Source organism: Dasypus novemcinctus, chromosome 7 (genome assembly GCF_030445035.2).
Source record: "Dasypus novemcinctus isolate mDasNov1 chromosome 7, mDasNov1.1.hap2, whole genome shotgun sequence".
Classification (NCBI taxonomy): domain Eukaryota; kingdom Metazoa; phylum Chordata; class Mammalia; order Cingulata; family Dasypodidae; genus Dasypus; species Dasypus novemcinctus.
The window spans coordinates 68236623-68253063 of NC_080679.1; the positions used below are offsets into that span (position 1 = coordinate 68236623).

At 38.2% G+C, this 16441-nt stretch overlaps 1 protein-coding gene and 1 pseudogene across 5 annotated transcripts in view; one reads left to right on the top strand and one right to left on the bottom strand.

Moving 5' to 3' along the window:
- The window catches only part of ZNF385B (zinc finger protein 385B), a 440337-nt gene that overhangs the window by 78960 nt on the left and 344936 nt on the right, over positions 1 to 16441 (top strand). The window lies entirely within an intron of this gene.
- LOC131279259 (general transcription factor IIF subunit 1 pseudogene) lies at positions 9010 to 13943 on the bottom strand (annotated as a pseudogene).

Genomic DNA, 16441 nt, shown 5'->3' on the forward strand with positions numbered 1-16441 from the left:
GAGTAACCATAAACAGGTGTGAGACCACTCAGCTAGCTTCAGTAATTTCAGGTATTTTTGGGAACCCAAATAAATTCTTAAACCTTGGTTACAGTGTCAAGTAGAGGATTGTATTACCTAAACCAGACTGATTTCCCTGAGGAAAATAGATTTAAAGTAGGTTATGACTTGAGACTATCCCAGGAAAACAGCTTGAATTAAAGATCAGAGACAGAAGGCAGTTATTGGAGTCAACACAGAGAAGCAGAATGGAGATACATCCAGAGAGCTAAAAAACAAGCTCAATCCAAGATTTTGTTTCTTCCTTTAACTAAATTATTGTCTTATCTATAAATGTATTATGTCATTTGTTCATAAGATAGCTACATTGACATAATGGTTATACTTTTCATTTTGGGTTTTAAACTATAGTTAAACCTTTGTGTATTAGTTAGGAGTCTCCAGAGAAATACCGACAGGATATATATATATGTGTGTGTATGTGTCTGTATTTTTGTAAATTTTGAGATTTATTATAGGACTATAGGAATGGCTCACGTGATGATGGGGATTGGCAAGTCTAAATTCTGTGGGGGCAGGCAGCAAGTTAGGAACTCTGATGAAGGTTTTGATGAATTCCCCAGGAGAAGCTGGCAGGTCGAAGTAGAGAAATTCTTTCTGACTGCTGCAATCATCAGTTCTTCATTTAAGGCCTTCAATTGACTGGATTAGACTTTTTTCATTACTGAAGACAATCTTCTTTGTTGATTGTAGGTGTAATCAGCCATAGATGCAGTCAACTGACTAATGATTGAAATCCAGGAAATGCCTTCACAGTAACAATCAGGCTAGTGCTTGCTTGACCAAACAACTGGATACTATAACTTAGTTGAACTGAGACATGAAATTAACCATCACACATTGCATATGCAAAAAATTATTTTCCTCCTCCCTCCTGAGCTATTCTTCTTCAGCCTTCTCCCCAGCACTTCTGATGTGTTTTCCTTTCACCTGTGTTAATCTCTGCCCCAGCTGCCTGCCATTGCACCTCTGAACCAGGAACACTTTAGCGGTGGTCAGATTAGCTGGTGCAATGAGGGTATCCCTCGCACATGGTAGCACTCACTAAAGAGAAGTATCCTTCCTCTTTCCAATAGGAGTCAGGAAGTCATAGAGTTGAGTGGAAGAAACCTGAAATCTGGAGTTAGATCTGGGTTGAATTCTGAGTGTTTCCACTTACTCAACCTGTAAGGTTGCAATTTCTTTATCATCCTGGGCTTTTTTTCCTCATGTGTAAAGAAAGGGACACTAATTATTACCTTTAAGGTTATGGGGAGTGGGGAGGAGGAGGTTATGAGAGAATGTATAGCCCAGTTTCTGCAAAAATAGGTGATTAAGCATCCGTATTTGTCAAGGTGGTCCCTAGACCACCAACATCAAAATGACTTAATTTATTTTGCTATAAATACAAATTCTGGACTTTGCCCTCAGTCTGTTTAATTCAAATTGGGTGATAGTGGCCCTGAGAAATTACATTTTAAGCTAAGTCTTATTTACACTGAGTTTGAAAATCTCTATATATCCATCCCCCTCTTCTGCCCTATCTCCCTCCCTTCTCCTTTCTCTCTCCATTTTCTTTTCTCCTTTTTTGCTTTACCCCTTTAAGCAAGACAATGTGCATGAGGCATAAGAATTTTAAGGTACTAACTGCATTATGTCCCTTGTAAAATTATTTTTACCTTCCTGACTTTAATTTTTCTCTTATGTAAAAAGGAAATTGACAAATGTGCTATGATAAAAATTTTAAAAAGGCAATTGACTACTTATCCAGTTGCTGCTTGAAATGAATTATTAAAATAGTACAATCATGTAGAAAAAGCACATGCTTTTAACTGTAATAGAAATACTTAGAGTTATTCTAGAGGTCACTGTTTACTAACAAGAGCAGTAACATTTGTGTGTGTCTTAGAATGTAGAGTTATCCTAGGGTTTGACTAAGGCAAGTGCCTCCCTTGCCTTGAGTGCAAAACTTAAAGGAGGTTCCAAAAATTCAGCAATCATGAAAAATAATATTTTAAGACAATATTTTTGAAAAATTAAAATTAGTACAAAAAATCCATGCTGAATAAAGTATCAAAAGTTTAAATAAAGAAAGGATCTATATTAGGATGTTACTTTTTACTTTAGATTCCAATATGGCTTGCCATGGCACTGTTACTGATCTAAAATGTTATTTATCTTGACTACTTAGATTTTTGGTGCTCCCTTAAGTCCCTAGGCCTGGCCCTGGCTTATCTCTGTGCTGAATCATTTCAGTGTTTAATAAGCTGAAACAGAGTGGTTCATTTCCATACACATTCAGCTACAATTTCTACCTAAATTTTTAAGTGACATTTGTACAAATACTGTCTTTCTATATAGATATTGGCAAATATCTGCACATTAAGAATGTCAGTATGGATGTCAGTGATTCAGTTAAGTCTCAAAAAGAAATATCATTTTTGAAATGAAAATGTCACCTAAACATTCTATTAGGTGGAAGTAGAGAGATAAAAAAATCTAGTGTTTGGGGCTCATTTCTGTTTGTTCTTAGTAAGAATTAGAAAACCAGGAGTCAACAAAAAGAAACACATTCAAGTAGATCAGTATTAGTCTGGCAAGAGAAGTGATCACGGAAGGAGATTTTTGTATAATTAAATGTCAGTTTGCATTTTAAAATATTGCCTGTTGCCTCCCACTCAATAACCAAGTGAGAGGAGAGGGAATATTCTTTATGCAAACTCAGACTGACAGCAGCACTTGTTGGGTTCTCCATGAAGGATGAGCAGCAGATCTGTAGGATCAGAACAGATCATTTTCCCAAGGCAATAAAATTTTGCTGATAATCTAAGTTGGACATTGTCATTTCCCCTTGTAAGAAAAGCAAACAGAAAATAAAGTTGTATAAACTTTTGGAATTTTAGAACAGGAAGGTGTTTTAGAGGTCATCTAGACTAAGTTCCTCCCTTTACAGAAGAGGAATTTGATGTCTAGCTCACTCAACTCTCTTGTGATGACAGAGCTGTCATTTTCTTCTACACAAAGCTGGGAGTGATAGGTTGTTCAGTAGATAAATAGTGCAATAGGAAGTTGTACTGGCCTTCTGTTCATGGTAGGCAAATGGCTTAGACATCTTTACATCTGATACGCTGGAACTGGGAAGTGGGAAGTCACCCCTGGATATATCTCAGTGCCAACTGAGCACACAAGTTTCTTAGCATTCCGAGAAATACTTTTACTTCTTCCTTTCCCATTCCACCAAATTACACAAATGCCAAAGTCACTGAACCAGAGTCTACATGGGTAGATTTAGGAAAATGAGTTTTGGTAAAGAGTCTCTAGTGTTTCTGATATTCCACCTGTACTAAAGATAGTTGTATTAGAGAGTCATTTCTTTCTGACAAATACATCTTTCTCAGTCAATGACAATTTAATGTGAACTAATTCAAGGTGAGTGATGGACGGGAATGGAGGTCCAAGTATAAGCACCTTGGGAAAAAAATATATGAAAAAGCAAAAGAGGGAATTTTTAAAGGTAAAATTTGCCTCTTTTAATTTCTGTCCAATCAGCATAAGCATAGGAGGAACTTAGATCCATGGTTAGCAACTCTAGAGGGAGTTTTCTTCCTTTTTCTCTTCAAAACCAGACTAAGCTCTTGAATGCTCCGCTTGGAGCTACTCAAGAATCTTACTTGTATGGGCCTGTTGTCATGGAACATAATACTACAATATTATTGGACTGGTTTCAAAATAAACATTGTTTTTGCTTTTTCTTGTAACCTCAGATGTAGCGAGTTGAGTTAATCATACTCCTCGAATCATGGCATGGTAACATTCACCACTGGTTCCTGAGAGGCTCCTCTCTTGTTTGTTTATTCCCTTTACTCCCATTTCACTCCTCTCCGAAACTGTCAAATGTTCTCATGTGTTTGGCATAAATTAGCCTGATTAGAATTATTCGCACATACCATGTGTGTGTTTAGTATCTTAGTGTAGCTTACTTTCCTCATCTGGGTCATTGAGGTGAGAGGAGAGGGAAGGAGGAAGCAAAAAGCTGAATAGATGACTCAGTGCTTCAGTGCCTCTTTCAACAGACAGACATTTGTTAGGATTATTGGATGCTCTCTTTCAAAATGCTTTATGGTCCTCTCTTAAATTTTCTTAGTGGTATAATACCTTATGAATTTTGCATGTTGAAGAGAACATGGTGTGCCAGGAATTCAAACCAGCAAATCCCATGTAGCCAGGTATAGTTGGTCCCTCCATTGCCCTTTCTCACCTGTCACCTTCTTCACAATCCCTAGGTGTATGAGGTGATTGACAGCTACCGATAAATAGAAAATACCTTGCACCCATTATGTATTTGGAAATCATGAAATTGGTCTACAGTCTGATGTAGTCACCAGTGGATCCTAACATCTATTTGAGTGGCTGAACTAACTGGATTAAGGCTGCTCTTTTACTGTCTTTTCTTAGTGTAAATCAGGGTGATTTTAATAACTGCATGGCTCTAAAATTAAAATCTAACTAAAGACAGTTGAGGAAGTACACTTCATGAACATTTTAGAGTAAATTTAGCAATTACTCTTGGGGCAATAAATGTTTGGTTTTCACTATTTTTTTCAACATTTCTCAATAGTAAAAGTCACAATCATTTCTTTCAAGGGGAAAGTGAGACTATAAAGACTTTAAATGTCATCAAATATAACATTATGAGTAGTGGATATGTTTGATGAAGAAATATTTTTTAGATTTAACGTTAAAAGGACAAAAGACCATTTAAAAGAAAATGAGTATGGTAAGAACAGGTAGTCAGGAGTGGCAATAAATTAAAAGTTCAAGCAAAATCACTTTCTTATCATCATCAGACTCCCTTTCTGCATACCTTATTTCTGGGTCATCTTTACCTGGCATCTCTAATTTACATTGATTCCAACCAGCAGTGAGGTGATGACATTAATGAAGAGGTTGCAGTAGCATCCTCTTTCATTTGAGAATTGGAGGGTTGCTCTTTACCCTGAGAAACATTATGACACTGATTTTCAACAAGGCATTTTCTCCTTTTCCGTTCTGAGGAGTGTCTGACTCTTGTAATCAGACATCTGACCATCTCAATTGCTTTGATATTTGAGTCTTTGTGCCTGATCTTCTCATCATTGTCCTATTTATACCTGACCTTCTTCTCAGTAATTGGGTCCTCCTTTGCTTCCTGTACCTTTGGGATTAATTTTTCCAACAGGGCTGCAGGGTCATATCCTGGCAGTCATATCATACCCGCTAAAGCCTCCAGCTTTCAATCTTGACCCGGTATTCTAAATTCTCAAGGGAACCTTGGGATCGGCTATTTTATTCTCATGTTATTCTTGAGCATGTTACACTTGCTGTGTGCTTTGACCCAATGAACACAGTCCCTTGTATATATCTTTGTTCTTTATTAGTGGCAGTAGCTTATAATAGAGTAACTACAAGGGAAGATAAAACCCTGCCAAAGGACCAGAAAAAATTACAGTAGGTTGTACCTACAAACTCACTGATGTCTTCATATTAACTCTTACCTAAATGTGCGTGTGTGTATACATTTACAGCATAGCATTTCCAATTCTTCCAGAGTAAGTTTTCAAGCATTATAACAGAAGAAAAGACCAAAAATGATGTTATTGTCAAAAATTACACTTTAAATTGGAATAAGTAGTCTTTAGGGCTAGAATACCTAGAAAAAAAGCTGGTATCATCTTTACCTATTTTAATACCCAGCAGATGTTAAAACTTTACCTCTGCTGCACAATTAATTCAACTTCTTTGACTTTTGAAAGAAAGATGATAAATGATACCTAAGATTTGTTCCAGTGAATTAATTATAGAGACATTTCTTTATCTGACAGTTCAGGGTTTCACAGCAATTCCCCTTTTAGCTTTCAGAGTGGAGATATAGACAAACCTTTAATATACAAATTTCGTAGGTGAAGTAAAGAAAGAAATTTACTGGAAAATCCAGAACTGAGGTTATTTACTGGACATAGAATCAGAATACTAGAAGGGAAGTTGGGCAACCTTCTACCTCTGATAAGATTACACTGGAATGGTCTCAAAGATACAGCCCATATTACTTCTCAAGGAGTTGTGGAGGACAGCTCATCACTACAGTCTTTCAGAAGGAATATTTTACCAGAGTCTAACAAGAATCTTTTCTTTTGTTTTCTTAGCCCCTCCTGCCTGACTTTCACTGTAACCACCTAAGAATGGACATAGCTATTTACACAATTGTTCTATAAGTCTTTAGCAATATTAAAAAGGATTGCATTGGCTCTTAGGCGTCTATACTTCTATGCATTTTTCTTCTGTGTATCATGTTATACGGCAATGGCAATTAAAATATTTTGAAAAATCCAGAATTTCTATGAGGTAGGAAAGGATTTCCTTTTAGGTTAAAGGCAGAGGACAGAAATGAAAAGATGAATAGATTTGGTGACCTAAAAATAAAAATTAAGTACATCTCAAATCATCAGGAACAAAATGAAAAGTTAAATGGGAACTTATCTGCAATATATGATAGACAGTTAATATGTTTAATGTACAAAAATATTCCTTAAAATCAGAGGCAAGCTGCAATTGAAAAAAAAAAAAAGGTCATGAAAAGGAAATTCACAAATAAAAGCTGTAACAGAAGGTCAATATGCATGACAACTGTCCAATTATACTAGTAATCAAGTAAGTGTTCTTGAAAACATGCTGTGCTTGTCAGATTGACTAAGAGTTCTTTACACAGCTTTCCCACTGTTTTTGAGGCTACAGGAAATAAATATTCTCATACACTGCTGATAGAAGTATAAATAGCTTTTCTAGAGGTCTGATTGGCAACATGTATCAAAAGTGGACCTAGGAATTCCACTTTCAAGAATTTATCCTAAGGACAACTAACCAAATGATGATGGGCAACCCCAGTCCCAAAAAGGAGACTATCTGCAACTGCAAACAAAACAGTTCCTTCTATCTACCCCATAAAATCTAAGCCCCCTTTTAATCTCAAGCAGAGAGGGCATCACTATCCCCAAATCCTCAAGACTGAGGAATGAACAAACATAAGGGAGAATCCAACTATGGGTCAAAGTAGACTTGTTGTTATTGTAGTATCAGAAGAAACTGTAACATTGATATAAAAATAGCGATTACCAGAGGTTCCGAAGGGAGTGGGGTGGAACATAGGACATTTTTAAGAGCATTGAAATTGTTCGGCATGATATTGCAATGACAGATACAGACCATTGTACATTTTGTCAAAACCTATAAAATTTTACAGTGTAAAATGTAAGCCACAGTGTAAACTATAGACCATGGTTAGTAGGAATGCTTCAGTATTTATCAATTGTAACTAAAGCACCACTCATGTAAGATGTTAATAATAGGGGAAAATGTGGGAGAAGGTGGGGATTGGGTATATTGGAATCCCCTATATTTTCTATGCAGCTTTTCTGTAATCTAAAACTTCTTTAAAAATAAAGTTTTAAAAAAGAGAATTTATCCTAAGAGAATAATCATGGATATGTATAAAGATACAGATACAAAATAATCTTTCCATTTAAAATAGTCAAAAATGGGGGGAAAATTCTGCCATTCTAGCCATCTCCAGGATTCAAGGAGAAATGCAGTGGTTTCAGATCTGAAGCTGTTTGGGACAAAGGGCTACTAAGGCCTTAGTGGTTACCTAAAATTCCTTGGTCTTGCTCATTGTCCTCCTGCAGCCCCCAGATCCCAAGACTGCGACCCTAATTAGGCTAAATTATCTTCTGTAGAATGGTTATTCTGCTGTCATTACGACTAATGCTGGGGAAGCCGACTTGGCCCAATGGAATAGGGCATCCGCCTACCACATGGGAGGTCTACAGTTCAAACCCCGGGCCTCCTTGACCCGTGTGGAGCTGGTCCACGCGCAGTACTGATGCGTGCAAGGAGTGCCCTGCCACACAGGGGTGTCCCCCGCGTAGGGGAGCCCCAAGCTCAAGCAGTGTGCCCCGTATGGAGAGCAGCCCAGCGCGAAAGAAAGTGCAGCCTGCCCAAGAATGGTGCCACACACACACGGAGAGCTAACACAACAAGATGATGCAACAACAACAAAAAAAGAAACACAGATTCCCAGTGCCGCTGTTAAGGATAGAAGCAGTCACAGAAGAACACACAGCGAATGGACAGAGAGCAGATTGGGGGGGGGATTAAATAAATCTTTAAAAAAAACTAATGCTGAAGAATATTTAATGCATGGAAAGGATGGAAAGGCATTCATATACTGAGTAAAAGCAGAGTACAAAATGGCCCATATCATAATCAGATTTTTATAAATATATAATTAAGCAGAAGAAAACTAGAAAAATATGCTCTAAATTTAAAATGTTTATCTCTGGTGCGGGTTTTGAAGGGACAGTATTTTTCTTTTTCTTTTTTTTTTTTTTTTTGGTATTTCCCAAAATTTTCTACATTGAATGTATTATTTTTTAAAAATTTATTGGAGCATAATATACATACAGATTGCAGGTATACAGCTTGACGAATTCCCATCCAAGCCAATCAAGACAAAAACCATTCCCTGCCACTTCTTCTCATCTTTGTTACCCACTCCTTCATCGTCACCTCACCACCAAGGCATTCACTGCCCTGGTATCTAACAGCATCAATAGGTTTTACAAGATTTTGGTTTTTTGTGGGGGAGAGTGGAGGGGGGAGCCCGCCCTCACTCCTAGAGGGAAAGGTGCATCTTGTCTTTGATCATCTTGTGCTGGAGATTAAGGCGCTTCAAGATGGGGAGAGCACGTTCACCATCCGCTGGCTGCTCAGGGCCTCTTCTGGGTCCGGAACTTCGTCAGGAGATCCTTGGTCGTCATGGGCTTCCGGGTCAGCTAACGGCTGACGGCGTCCTGGGTCACTTACGCATCGCCGCCACAGGTGGGCGTCAACTTCCGGACAGGCTTTGGGACCCTGAGTCCAGCCTCATGATCCCGCTTACCCTCGGCTGTTCCCTCGCGAGCTGCCTCCGGTCTCCTTCCGCTCCTCTTGGGGGGCACCGGCTTCTTGGCCATCAAGAGGGCCAGCCAAGGAGGTCTCGCTGTTACCGTCACTCTCCCCTGAACTGTCCGACTCATCGCTGCTGTCTTTCCTCCGCTTCTTCTGTAGGTCTGCGTCTTCTTCTTCCTCCTTTTCGTACTCCTTGGCGTCTTCTCCTCGCTCTCCTTACTGCTCTCCCTCTGCTCATCGATGCCCTTGACCCGTCATCTTGCTGGGTCACTTTGGGCTTGCTCTCCATCTCGACCTGGGAACTCCTGGAGCCATCGGACATGTAATCCTCCGCCTGGCCCTCGAACTCCCCGCCGTCGCTGTCGGCAAAGGCCTCATCATCCCTTCTTCTTCCCCTTGTCACGCTCCTTGGCCGGCAGTGCCTTCTTGTCCTTAGGGCCTCTGCCACCCTCTTCGCTGCTGGCGTCGCTGTCGTGGGATCTCGAGGTCGTCCTCGAGGTTGTGGATGCACGCTCGCTGGCCGCCTTGCAACCGCACTTCTCCTCGTCCTGAACCTGGTCCTTGAGCAGCGGTTGCTGCATGATGCTGAAGTGGTTCAGGACCTTGTTTCTCCTCTCCCACTCTCCCTCGACCTCCTCAGTAGTGATGTGCGCTTTTGGGCCAGCGGTGTGAAATCGTACCAGTTGTGGGCCGGAAGGGCCTCAAAGGCCCAATCAGGGCACTGGGTGAAGATGTAGTAGGAAGTTTTCTCCGTCATGTACCCACTTCTTACCTCCCTTGAACTTCCTGCCAGCTTTGCGGCTGACAAAGCCGCCAGGGCTGCTAGAGAATAGTGCTGTACTTTTTCCTCCCAACCTCTTTCCAAAGTTTGCACTTGAACTCACTGCGGGAGCCTGACTCCTGCATCTCCTCCTCTTGTATATAAATGGGTAAAAGTGTACAATTTGTAACCTTTCAATCTGGCATCTTCTGCTCGATATTATTATCGTAATTCATCCATATTTTTGCATGTAGTTGTAAACCATCCAGAATCATATCTTGTTCCTTTGTGCAAATGAATGTAATACAATGAATTTATCCATTCTACTGTTAATGGACATTTAGGTACTCTTCAGTTTGGGATTGTTGTGAATAGCGCTTCTATGAACGTTCTTGTGAATATATGTACATTTAGTAATGTATCTATACATTTCTACCAATTAAGCATTAATTAGGCATACCCACCCCCAAAAGCCCCTGGTAACCAGTATTTTAGTTTCTGACTTTGTGAATTTACATATTTAAATTACTTTATGTTAAGTGAGATCATACAATACTTTTCCTTTCGTATCTGGCTTATTTCAGTCAACATCATCTCTCAGGTTTATTCATACTGTAGCTTGCATCAGAACTAAATTCCTTTCTATGGTTGAATAATATACCACATTTTGTTTATCCATTCATAGATTGATGGACAGTTGGGTTGCTTCCACTTTTTGGCAATAGTGAATAATGCCACTGAGAAAAGGATGTGCAAATATCTGCTCAAATCCCTGTTTTCAATTCTTTTGGTACATGACTAGAAATGGAATAGCTGAGTAATAATTCTATATTTAGCTTTCTGAGTTTAGCAGTTTGATGTTATTGATGAATTCCAAAAAGAAATATTGGATTATGTTTGTAAACGGGGCTTTTCCTCTAGGCATATTAGAGTGTATTGGATTCAGAGGATTTACTTTTACTTGATTAAATAATGACTAAGGCTTTGATTGGGCCACATCAGTAGGATGGTGCAGAGAAACTGCACTGCAGAGAAGGGAGGTTGGAGTTTTAATGCTGGAGTCCCGGAAGTAAACACAAAGGAGCAGAGAGAAAGCTCAATTAGACACAGCAGAGACCTTTGGGAAAGAGACAGAGCCGTTTGCATGATAGTCTACAGCTGGGCCTGTGGAGAAAGCAGAGCAGCTAAGCCTGAAGAGAAATAACCTAGGAAGCCTGAACCCTGGCAGATGTTGGCAGCCATCTTGCTCCAACACTGGAAAAGAGACTTTGGTGAGGGAAGTAACCTATGCTTTATGACCTGTTATCTGTAAGCTCCTACCGCAAATAAATACCCTTTATAAAAGCCAACCGATTTCTGGTATTTTGCATCAACAACCCCATTGACTTCTTTCTTTTGTCTGTCAAACTCCCATTTGAACTGCAGGTCTAGTGCTGATGAACTACCTCGGCTTTTGTTTATCTGAGACTATCTTAATCTCTCCCTCATTTTTAAAAGACTCACTAGATACAAAATTCTTGGTTTGTAATCATTTTTTGTCAGCACTTTAAATATTTCATCCCACTGGCTTCTTGCCTCCATGGTTTCTGATGAGAAGTTGGCACTTAGTCTTATTGGGCTCCTTTGTACATGAGATTTCACTCTTCTCTTGCAGTTTTCTGCGTTCTCATTAATCTTTTTACTCATAAGTTTGACTGTAATGTGTCTACTTTACACAGTAGTTCCCTTTGAGTTTATCCTGTTTGAGTGTCTTGGGTCTTCTTGAATATGGACATTCATACCTTTCATTAAATATGGGAAGTTTTCTGCCATGATTTCTTTAAATTTTTTCTGTCCCTTTTTCTCTTTCTTCTGGGATTCCTGTAATGTGTATATTGGTGTGCTTGATGGTGTATCATAGGTCTCTTGGGTTCTGTTAACTTTTCTTCATTCTTTATACTTTCTGCTGCTCTGCCTGAATAATTTCAATTGTCTATTTTGAGTTTACTGATTATTTCATGTCAGATCCAATCTCTAGTTTTAACTGTTAAGAATTTTTTGTTTCAGTTATTGTGATCTTCTGCTTCAGTCTTTCTATTTGGTTCCTTTTTATAATTTCTATATCTTTACTGAGTTTTTCATTTTATGTGCAAAGTCTGGTCTTCATTGATAGTTTTTGAAGTTTTATCTTGTACGTTTGGATGGGCTATCATTTCCTGTTTCTTTGTTTGTCTTGTAAATTTTGTTGCACACAGTGCATTTTAATATTTTAATATATTAACTCTGAAATTTAGTTTCTGAACTGTCTATTCTTTAAGTTTGTATCCCGCTAGTGATATGAGAGAGATTTCCTTGAGTGCTAGGAGCTAACAAAAACAAAGAGTCCAAAGTAAAAAAAAGTCTTTCACAGGTTGCAAATTGCCTCTGAGTTAGCTGGTGTTCTCCTTCAGAGTTTAGCCCTCCTACTGAGAAAATCAGCCTGAGGTAAAAATGTGGTTTCTGGTCTGTCTTTTCTGAGCCTGCATCTGACCTGGGCATGTTCTCCTGGTGTTAGATACTCTCCCTTTTACAGAGATTGGAATGCCCACTCTACTCCATTAGAAGCAGACTTTCCCCCTTTCCTGGTACTCTATTATATTTCAAAGTCAGTAATCCTTTGCCAAGACCCCTTTTGTTTGATTGTTTCTTAGACTGCTATAATTATCTGCAAGCTGCTTTTGCCTGCAGGGCAAGTTCTGATAGGATGAGTGTCCTGGTTCTGCCTTTTAGGCTGCCTCGCTACCTATAGGCACTAACATACAGGCAGCCCAGCATGCACAGAGGGGTTACACTGCTCTGTCTGGAGCATGGCCAGGCACTCACAATGAGAACATAGGCTGGCTTCACACTGTGTTACGGAGGGGTTAGGGTAGTGGTCAGCAAGGGCACCACCAGCTTCTCCTACCAGGTTTATGCAGTGTTTTCTTGATCTGGTGCTTACCCTGTTACTGCAACCCTTTAACTCTTCGCTGGAGTTCTGAGGAAGATGAATCTGCCAGTTTTTGCTAGTTTTTCAAAGTTCTGTAATAGGGATAGAACCTGAAGCATCTTACACTGCCATTTTGGTTGACCAGAGTCAAGATTTCTATAATAGTTTCTGAACTTATCTACATAAATGTAGATAAGTTCAGATATTGTGGGCAGCACTCTCCCCACAATATATCCCATTTTTAATCCACAGTGAAACCAGAATATCTTTTCATATCTCAAATTTGATTATATCAGTCTCATGGTTTAAAATAAGTTTCAGCTTCTCTAGACCAATGCTTTACATGGCCTGCAAGGGCCTGTGTGTACTGGCCCCTACTTAGCTTTCCAGTCTTATTTCTCATCTCATTCCCCCTTCCTCTCTCTGCTCTAAATGGATTGGGCTGCTTTCATTTCTTTCCTATCTGCCATCTTCTTCCTGTTTCTGACCTGGTACACACACTCTACTTTTCCTAGAATATTCTTCCCTCTACTCCAATTCATGCTATAGTTTATTCAAATATCCCTTCCTCAGACTGCCCTGACTAAGACAGTCCTCTTATAAAAGGCATTCACAGCATGTTTGTCTTCTTCAAACATTCTTACAGTTGCAAATGATCCATACCACAGGAAAATAAAAAATGACTTATTGTTAATGAATTGCAGGTAAATATAATCAATTTAAAAGCTCAGCTCTAATGTATTTACATATTTGAACTCTCAGTAAACAGTGTGGTCTAACCATACTTTGTGAAAACAGCAAGTATATTTAAAAAGGCTAGAAATAAAAATAAGAAAATGTGGTTGTCTTTGAATGGTAGGAATATGGAGGATTTTCACCCAATCTTTTTTTTTTCTTTTTTCTTTCCAAAAATTTTAGAATGCTATAAACTACTTATATATATAAAATATATGTATTATATAATTTATAATAAATATGTAATAAATGTAATACTTTAGATGGTATATATAGAGGTTATGATTGGCAATAAATCGTACATTAAGCTACTTTCCACATAGTGAGAACCAGAAAACTGTAAATTTCTTAAAATGACCTGAGAATTCAATGAACTGAAAGTATTACTTCCTGGATTGACAGGTCTCACCTGTATGGAGCCATCTGTTGAGTTGCCTGCATTCTTTTCACCTCCAGAAGGTTCAATAGCACATGGCTCATGGTGTCAGGAGAGTTTGTTTTGGGTTCATACAGACTCAGCTCTTGATTTGCTGGAATGGCTCCAGGGTCTGCTTAGAAAAGTTTTCAAAGTTGTACCCTTGCCCTGGCAATGGTAGTGGGAGAAACAGAACTGCAATGTCTGCCCTTGCAGAGGCCTTTTTACTTGGCTATGTTCTAAAGTTTGTTCTCCTGTGTTATGCTGCTGATTCATACTGCACAACTGTGCCAGGCAGGGTAGAAGATGGATAGAATCCAGATTTCCTCACTCAAAAGAAGACTCTGTGTGGCCCAGTCAATAAGCACTGCTCTTTCTTAAAACTAGAGGTGAACCCTCCACACATTCCGGTTGAATGCCAAAAGCTATTTGAATCAATATTTGGCTAAGGCTAAAGCCAAATGCCATCATTAAAAACAACTGTTGAGATGTGGAAATAGAAAATTTTATCACAAAATATTATGAGTTCAAATATTTTAAATTATTGTCTCCTTGAGATAATAACTTTGAGATAGTAAAGTTAGCCTTTTATTTTTAATTTACCCAAAGAAGATGAGAATTCTCAAATAGGATTTTTTTAAAAAGGTTCATGCCCTAATGGACTTAAATAACTAAAAAGTAATTATAGTGCTTGAATGTTATTTGTCTAATATCATGAAAGTTAGTACAGCACTATGGAGATTAGAATTATGATATAATCAAAAGTATCATTTTTTACTTAATATTGTTATTTAGGTGTTTATCAGTATACATCAAAAAAGTTTGTTCTCTTTAGTTATTTAGCTAGTTCTAGAATTATCTGTCAATTGATTTCTCTAGTCAACTGAATGAAAAATTTAGTAATTGTTTTTTACTTAAAATCAGCGACTTCCATAATTACCATTAATTATTACATTTTTTTCTTGTAATCAGAAATATACATTTTCTTTTACTGATAGAATCTTAACATACTATACATTTAAGATATTTTCAATCCTAGTTTTATCTGAAATGCACATATCTATTTGGAATAAATATTGTGGTATTAAAAAATAAATAGCATTCCTTGTTCCCATTATTGGAGTTGTTATGCTTATTTCTATGTGTTGGTTACCAGAACCACTTACATGTTCAGATATGTCAGAAAAGACATTGTTCTTCATAGACAGTCAACTATTGGGCCTTTTGTAGGGCAAGGCCAAATTAACTAGCAGTTTTTGGCTGAAACTAAACTTTAGCTCAGTTAATTATAGCACATTTCATTTTGTAAAAGATTTATGGAGCACCATGTGCTAGGCCTCTTCTTTGTTTTGATCTATAAAGACAAATGAGAATACAATACTCCAGTCTTATTTATATTTAGGTAACTCAAATGTCCCAGCTTACTGCCCAATTCAAAATAATTCAAAACTCTACCGTACTTGATACTAGAAGTCTAATTTTGTAGTAGCATGCCTGTCTCAAGCATTTCTTTGAATCCCTGGCAAATGGCAAGCCAGTTGTTATTTGACTTAACCAGCTACCTGGATTTTGTCTGTTCCACTCTTTTATAGTTTACTGGCATTCTTCAGCCCACTGCTACTACTCTTTCATGTACCTCTTTCACCCCAAGTCCTATCCCAGGGGCTCTCAGAACTCCACACAGTGATGGATCAGCTGTGAGGTTTACATGACTTCACTAAGTACGTGAAGATTAAAAAAACAAAACAAACAGGAGATATAAATGGAGAACTCCACAGTTATTACTACATATAAAGGCTCCCCAAATTCACAGGCCAAAAGCCTCCAATCTTGTGTTCAGTCCTCTTTGCCCAGCCTCAGACCTGTTACCATTTTTCAGAAGTCAGTTTACCTCCCATAACAGGAAAGTCCTGGAACAAATCTATATTTGGATCACAGGCCTTCTTTCCTCCAGGCCAAGAGAGAGAAAAACTTTCCCTTTCATCCCAGTCTTTTAGCAAGACTGACAGTGGAGTGAAGCAGATGCTCTCCCACTTGAGGCACATCCCCTCCCCTGATTATACACTTTAGATAGACTATAAGGTATGTGAATATATCTCAATAAAATGACTTAATAAATAAATAAATAAATAATTGCACAGGAGTAGTGAAAAACAACAGCTTTATATAGCAGGGGAAATAGATTGAGGGGTGAAGAGCTTTCTTGTCTGTTTTGTTTATTATTATTGAAATATTGAAAATGCTTTAATAATGATTGAAGTGATGAATGCACAACTATGTGATTATATCAAATACCATTTCCTGTACCCTTTGGATGAATTGTATGGTTTATTAATATGTATCAATAAAATTGATTTGTTTAAAAAAAAAACAGCTGACAGTGGAAACAGTTCTTCCCTTTTATGACAGTCCTCTATTTATCTACAACAGGGGTGTGGTCTTTCTCTTTTGTCCTTAAGAAAATTCAGGATAGCAACAGCACTTTTTCTAAATTGGATTTTTTCGATTTGGAATGACCCCACATATAGTATTTGTACAATATATAATCCCATTTGAGCCCCAG